Source organism: Lactuca sativa, chromosome 2 (genome assembly GCF_002870075.4).
Source record: "Lactuca sativa cultivar Salinas chromosome 2, Lsat_Salinas_v11, whole genome shotgun sequence".
Classification (NCBI taxonomy): Eukaryota; Viridiplantae; Streptophyta; class Magnoliopsida; order Asterales; family Asteraceae; genus Lactuca; species Lactuca sativa.
In genome coordinates this window covers 36,831,267-36,839,699 of record NC_056624.2, presented here as the reverse complement: position 1 = coordinate 36,839,699, position 8,433 = coordinate 36,831,267, and positions in this window count along the sequence as shown.

Here is an 8,433-nt window from a genome sequence, read left to right as displayed (position 1 = left end):
CGCTAGTACCTGAAACACATAACACAACAACTGTAAGCATAAATGCTTAGTGAGTTCCCCAAAATACCACATACAACACATATGCCACTCGAGGCTATAGCACGACTCTCCGGTCAATGTGTCTCAACGGGACCCTCCAGTCCCATAGCTCGTTGGACCCTCTGGTCTGGTCATAGCTCGTTGGGCCCTCTGGCCCGGTCTGAATCGTTGGACCCTCCGGTCCGGTCTATAAATCATACAACATACATATATCACATAGCACATAATCTCATACATATCACATAAGACCCTCTAGTCAACACATAATACCACTCTAGGTAACATATAGTGAGAAGACTCACCTCGGATGTCTCGGTAAATCTTTGACTCAGTAGAAATATGGTCTAGCCTCCGCCTAATCACATAAAGTAAATACTCTCATAAATATAATCCTTGAGACTAGACTCAGCCCTCTCTTGGCACCCCTAGAAGGGTAAAAGACCATTTTACCCCTCTCTTGACACAAGGGCCCCATTGTTGACTAAACCCTAAAAGCCAACAAAAGTCAACATTCAAACTTTGACCCGACTCGTCGACTTCATACAAGTGACTCGACGAGTCCATGCAGGTTCTCTGAATCCTTTTAAACCACTCAGACATGACGAGTTCCCTCTTCACTCGTCGAGTTACTCGGCAACAAATCGCGGGGCAACCCCGACTCAACTCGTCGAGTCTACTTATGGACTCGGTGAGTTGCTCCCATGACAACATTCATCTGTCCTTCTGAGGTCAGATCTGTTCCTCTAACCCATAGATCTAGCTTCCCTATACTCCATAATCTCGTAAAGGTCGAATCTTGGGCACTCATGCAAGGTTCTCTATGCTCATTTGAGTGAAATCCCTCATTTCATGGCCACTCTAGTTCATTACTCTAAGGGGAAGGCATAAAGCCGAATGGAAAGGACCCTCTGGACCTCTTAGGGTCCAGATCTATGAATCATTTCACCATGGGACCTCTCTTACTCTAGATCCAAGCTAAATAAAGAATGAAGAAACACTGAATTCCATTATAACAACAAAATACGAGAATGGGCTCGAGTTTATACCTCAAAGATGAAGATTCAAGCTGAAAGCTCTCTGGAATGAAGTCCTCTTGCCCCCTTCTTGCTGGAAACCCTTTCTTCCTTAGCTAAAGCACAACAAAAATGAACAAAGGAGCTCTAATTCTCTCATAACACGCTCAAGATCGAAAGGGATACTCTCTCTGGACAGGTAGCCACAAATGGAGGCTATAAATCCCTTTAAATAGGGCTCATACCCGAGGAATTAAGGCTTCATTAAATAGTGCGGACTTGCCGAGTCCACTAGTCGACTCGCCGAGTCTGGTCGATAACCCGGATGGAAAATCGCGACTCTACTCGGCGAGTCTAAGCATCAACTCGCCGAGTCCCTCTCAAAATATGCAAAATAAATGAATAAATTATGTACTTAGAAATCCGGATGTTACAATTCTCCCCCACTAGAATCAGACTTCACCCTCGAAGTCCTACTCTACAAAAAACTATGGATACTGCTCACGCATCTCTCGCTCCGGCTCCCATGTCAGCTCAGACCCTTTCCGATGTTGCCGTTGTACCTGCACCAGGGGCACTTCCTTATTCCTCAGAACCTTGATCTTCCGATCCATAATCGCAACCGGTCTCTCAACATAGTTCAGGCTCCCATCCACCTGAATATCCTCTAATGGTACCACTGCTGACTCGTCGGTAATACACTTCCTCAGCTGCGAAACGTGAAAGGTGTCATGAATCTGGCCCAACTCTGCAGGTAACTCCAACCGGTAGGCTACCCAGCCTACCCTCGCAATCACTCGGAATGGACCAATATAACGGGGCCCCAACTTGCCCCTCTTCCTGAACCGGATCACTCCATTCTAAGGAGATACCTTCAGGAGCACGAGATCACCGACCTGGAACTCGAGCTTAGATCGTCGCCTATCCGCATAACTCTTCTAGCGACTCTGAGCGGTTAACAACCTCTTTCTGACCTGTTGTATCTGCTCTGTCGTCTGAAGCACTATCTCCGTACTATCCATCACGCGTTGCCCGACCTCACCCCAGCAAATGGGGGTGCGATACCTCCTCCCATACAACAGCTCAAAGGGTGGCATACCAATGCTCGAGTGATGGCTATTGTTATAGGAAAACTCATCCAAAGGCAAATACGTGTCCCAACTCCCACCGAAATCCAGCACACATGCTCGGAGCATGTCCTCGAGTGTCTGAATCGTCCTTTCACTCTGCCTGTCAGTGTGTGGGTGGTATGCGGTACTAAAATGCAGCCTTGTATCCAATTCCTCATGGAATTTATTCCAAAATCTGGAAGTGAAACGCACATCTCGATCTGAGACAATCGAGATCGGTACTCCATTCCGCGATACAACCTCTCTCACGTACAACTCTGCCAGTCTCTCCGCAGAAGAGCTCTCACTAATGGCATGAAAGTGAGCGCTCTTCGTTAACCTGTCCACAATCACCCAAATTGCATCGACACCCCTCGCTGTCTTTGGCAATTTGGTGATGAAATCCATGGTAATATGTTCCCACTTCCACTTGGGAATCTCTAATGGCTACAGCTTACCATGTGGACGCTGGTGCTCGTCCTTAACCCTGCGACAGGTCAAGTATCTCTCTACAAACCACGCGACATCCCTCTTCATACAGGGCCACCAATATTCTCTCTTCATGTCCAAATACATCTTAGTGGCCCCAGGATGGATCGAGAACTTCGATCTATGCGCCTCCTCCATCAAGATGGTACGCGCTCCGCCCACAAACAGTACCCAAACCCGAACCTGAAAGGTCATAAGTCCTCGACTATCGCTAACTAACTCCGATACCTGCACGATCACTCGTTCCCTTTGCAGTTCTCAGGTCTCACGACCTCCGCCTGGGCCCCTCGAATGGTGTCCCACACCGGAATCATCACTTTCATTCTCATACAAACGTCTCGTATCGGAGCGCCCTCCGCCCTACGGCTTAGGGCATTGGCTATAACATTAGCCTTGCCCGGGTGATACAGGATCTCGCAGTCGTAATCCTTTACCACATCCAATCATCTCCTCTGTCGCATATTTAGATTGGGCTGATCCATCAAGTACTTCAAGCTTTTGTGGTCTGTGTATATGGTACACCGAACCCCATATAGATAGTGACGCTAGATCTTGAGGGTGAACACCACTGCCCCCAATTCCAAATCGTGGGTGGGATACCTCAACTCATGAGGTTTCAGCTGCCTCGATGCATATGCTATCACATGCCCTCTCTGCATAAGTACCGCTCCCAACCCTGATACCGATGCATCACAGTACACCATAAAATCCTCCATCCCTTCCGGTAGTGTGAGCACCGGAGCCTCGCACAATCTCTGACAAAGTATCTCAAACGAGGTCTGCTGCTCCGGACCCCATGAAAAAGTAACACCCTTCCGGGTCAACTTGGTAAGTGGCACGATGATCTTGGAGAAATCCCTGATAAATCTCTGATAATATCCAGCCAACCCTAAGAAACTCCTGATCTCGGTAGGCGACCTCGGTATCTCCCAACTCATCACCGCCTCGATCTTGGCCGGATCGACCAATATCCCTTTCTGGTTAACGAGGTACCTTAGGAACTGGACCTCTCGTAACCAAAAATCGCACTTGGAAAATTTGGCGTAAAGCCTTTCCAATCTCAGAACTCCGAGGATCTCCCTTAAATGCTCCTCATGCTGCTCTCTGGATCTCGAATATACCAAGATATCATCAATAAATACAATCACTAAACGATCCAACATCGGCCGGCACACCCTGTTCATGAGATCCATGAACGTTGTTGGTGCATTGGTGAGCCCGAATGGCATCACCACAAACTCGTAATGCCCGTAACGAGTTTTGAACGCTGTCTTCTGGATATCTTCATCCCGTACCCTCATCTGATGATATCCTGATCTCAAGTCTATCTTGGAGAACCAAGACGCCCCCTGCAACTGATCGAACAGATCGTCGATCCTCGGTAACAGATAACGGTTTTTGACCGTCAACTTTCTCAACTCCCGGTAATCAACGCACATCCGTTGTGAACCATCCTTCTTCTTGACAAAAAGGATCAGCGCTCCCCAAGGTGAGCTACTCGGTCTAATGAAACCTTTTCCCAATAGCTCCTGAAGCTGCGAGGATAACTCCTGCATCTCGGGCGGCGCAAGGCGATAGGGTGCCTTGGCGATAGGTGCCGCCCCCAGAATCAAATCAATACGAAACTCCACCTGCCTCTCGGGAGGTACACCCGACAACTCCTCGGGGAAAACATCGGGGAACTCCCGCACAATCGGGACCTCGTCAATCAAACTTGGTCTCCCAGCAGCCACTCGCGTATCCATCACATAGGCCATAAACCCCCTACAGCCCTGCTGTAGACTCTGCCTCGCCCTGGCAGCCGAACAAAATGCTGACTTAGGACGGGTACCCTCACCGTACACCATAAGCACTTCCCCACTAGGGTCTCGTATCATTACCAACTGACGCTCGCAATCTATAATAGCTCCAAATTGACTCAACCAATCCATTCCCACTATAACACATACGTTCCCCATCGCAATCGGGACTAGATTAATCGGGAATCCCACACCGAAGATCTCAAGTCTACATCCTCGAATCACCTCGGTGGCATACACCGCTCGCTCGTTAGCTATAGAAACTCGCAGAGGCCGACTCAATGCCTCCCGACAAATACTGATATGACGACTAAAATCTAACGACACAAAAGATCGACTCGCTCCCAAGTCAAATAGCACTAAGGCATGTACAAAATTCACAAGAAAAGTACCTACGCATAACATAATATAAGCATAATATCTCAACTCAAAATAAATACAAAGAAGAGTACATACGAACCACAACGTCGGGTGCTACGCGGACCTCCTCCGCTGTCAACTGGAAAGCTCTCCCGCGAGCCTTCGGCACCTCGAACTTCCCTGGCCGAACCTTAGTAGCCCTAGCAGCAGGCGTAGATCTCTGTGCTGATCCCTGATGAAGCTGAGGGCACTCGGCCTTCCGATGGCCGGTCTGGTTGCAATGAAAGCAAACCGAAAATCCGTTGGGGCAATCCCTCGCGATATGCCCCTCCTTCCTGCACTTGTAGCATACTCCCGTTCTGCACGACCCCTTGTGACTATTGCCGCACTTTCCACAAGTACGACTCTTCACACCCCAAGATCTCGCATCAGCGGGCCTAGCCCGCTTAGCTGCCGGCTGAGACTGTGCCGGCCGCCGATCCCTCCCTTGAGTCTCCGCCTCCTTCCTGGCCTGGGTCTCCTGCTCTATCACCCTCTTCCGGGCATTTGCCTGGAGCTCGGCAAATGTCCGGTATGTCGAGTTCGCCAAAAATTCCCGAATATCCCTCCTCAGCACACTCAGATACCGGCTCATACGAGCCTGCTCCATAGACACCTGCTCAGGGAAAAACATCACCCTCTGATGGAACTTCCGCGTAATCACAGTAACCGAATCAGTACCCTGCTTGAGGGTCAAGAACTCCTGAGCTGTCGTTACCTTTCCACAGGAGGAACGTACTCATCATGGAACATGGTGGTGAACCTCTCCCAGGTCACCGCAGTAAGATCAGCTGGGGTGAAATCTGCTAACACAAACTTCCACCAGTCCTTCGCCCCGAAGCAAAGCTGGTTCAGCGCGACCCGCACTCTCAAGTGCTCTGGACATGAACAAGTGTAAAAGCACCCCTCAACATTTGTAATCCATCTCATGGCAATAATCAGATCCTGTGTCCCATCAAACTCTGGTGGTTTCGTGTTGCTGAACTCCCGATACAACAACGAATCACCCCCCTTCGCCCTTGCAGCCGCGACAGCCGTGGTGCCTGCAGCAACAACAACATCAGTAAGAGCAGCATACCGCTTATCAAAAGTCTCAATCAGCATGGTCTTAATAGACCCAAACATCTCCGGTATCTCCTCCCGAATGGCCGTAACCACCTCCTCATGAATCATCCGACGGATCTCCTTGTCGCTGACACCGCTGCTCTCAGGTGTGTGTCGTGTCCCAATAATGATGTCTCTGAAATACAACGTAAAAACATCAGAGACTCGATCGAGTATACTTGCACTCGATAACGCAACCCCACCCGTCCTCCGGTATCCTAAGGATTCTTACTTGGACTGCTCACTGATCCGATGTCCTCAGTAGTACGGGCCCTATACTACCGACCACACCACATCAGCATTCACCCCAAGTCCTCTTCCTTGGATCCCGGATCGCATGTACTCTACTCTCACTATGCATTAGCTACCCTGTGGTAGAACTCTCATGAGCTCCTCATTGCTACCTACTCACTCTCAAGGCATCTCATAGCAACAGTAATCTCCTATGCTAAGGCATCACAAATCAGGCCACGCTAGTCCTAATATGAATACCTAGCCTACTCTAGCATGCATAACATAACATATCATATCTCATAACACATAATGTAAGGGTATTTTGGGGATTCACCATTCGGGCACTGGTTGACCGTACACACTGCTCTACTCTGGTTGTCTCAAAACTTCTTGCTCTTTTTAGAAAATTTAGTTTTTATTGTTGAAAATTTCTCAAATCCTCAGTTTGAGTTCAGATACGCCCGAAGGTGCATCCGAGTCCCTCAAACCAAGGCTCTGATACCAACTTGTAACAACGTAATTTTCAAAACAAAATTTTCAATTTTCAACAACCAAAATTACATTTAAAAACATTCTCAAAAGAGTATTACACAATTGTTATTACTCAAAACATATTCCTAAGATCATAGATAAATATCCACTTCGTGTGTACGATTCACGTCGGCGCCTTCCCACGGTCGTCGCTAGTACCTGAAACACATAACACAATAACTGTAAGCATAAATGCTTGGTGAGTTCCCCAAAATACCGAATACAACACATACGCCACTCGAGGCTATAGAACGACTCTTCGTTCGATGTGTCTCAGTGGGACCCTCCAGTCCCATAGCTCGTTGGACCCTCTGGTCCGGTCATAGCTCGTTGGACCCTCCGACCCGGTCTGAATCGTTGGACCCTCCGGTCCGGTCTGTATCGTTGGACCCTCCGGTCCGGTCCGGTCTATACATATATCACATAGCACATAATCTCATACATAACACATAAGACTTTCTGGTCAACACATAATACCACTCTAGGTAACGTATAGTGAGAAGACTCACCTCGGATGTCTCGGTAAATCTCTGACTCGGTAGAAATATGGTCTAGCCTCCGCCTAATCACATAAAGTAAATACTCTCATAAATATAATCCCTGAGACTAGACTCAACCCAATCTTGGCACCCTCGGAAGGCCCCATTGTTGACCAAACCCTAAAAGTCAACAAAATTCAACGGTCAAACTTTGACCCGACTCGTCGAGTTCATACGAGTGACTCGACGAGTCCATGCGGGTTCTATGAATCCTTTTAAACCTCTCAGACATGAGGAGTTCCCTCTTCACTCGTCGAGTTACTCAGCAACAAATCGCGGGACAACCCCGACTCAACTTGTCGAGTCTACTTATGGACTCGGTGAGTTGCTCCCATGACAACATTCTTATGTCCTTATGAGGTCAGATCTGTTCCTCTAATCCATAGATCTAGCTTCCCTATAGTCCATAATCTCATAAAGGTCGAATCTTGGGCACTCATGCAAGGTTCTCTATGCTCATTTGAGTGAAATCCCTCATTTCATGGCAACTCTAGTTCATTACTCCGAGGGGAAGGCATAAAGCCGAATGGAAAGGACCCTCTGGACCTCGTAGGGTCCAGATCTATGAATCATTTCACCATGGGACCTCTCATACTCTAGATCCAAGCTAAATAAAGCATGAAGAAACCCTAAATTCCACTATAACAACAAAATACGAGAATGGGCTCGAGTTTATACCTCAACGATGAAGATTCAAGCTGAAAGCTCTCAGGAATGTAGTCCTCTAGCCCCCTTCTTGCTGGAAACCCTTTCTTCTTTAGCTAAATAACTCCAAAAATAAACAAAGGAGCTCTAATTCTCTCACAACACGCTCAAGATCGAAAGGGATACTCTCTCTGGACAGGTAGTTGCAAATGGAGACTATAAAGCCCTTTAAATAGGGCTCAGACCCGGGGAATTAGGGCTTCATTAAACAGAACGGACTCGCCGAGTCGACTAGTCGACTCGCCGAGTCGACTAGTCGACTCGTCGATTCTGCTCATTAACCCGGTTGGAAAATCACAACTCTACTCGGCGAGTCTAAGTATCAACTCGCCGAGTCCCTCTCAAAATCTCCAAAATAAATGAATAAATAATGTACCTGGAAATCCGAATGTTGCAACAAAATTCTTTAATATATATATATATATATATATATATATATATATATATATATATATATATATATATATATATA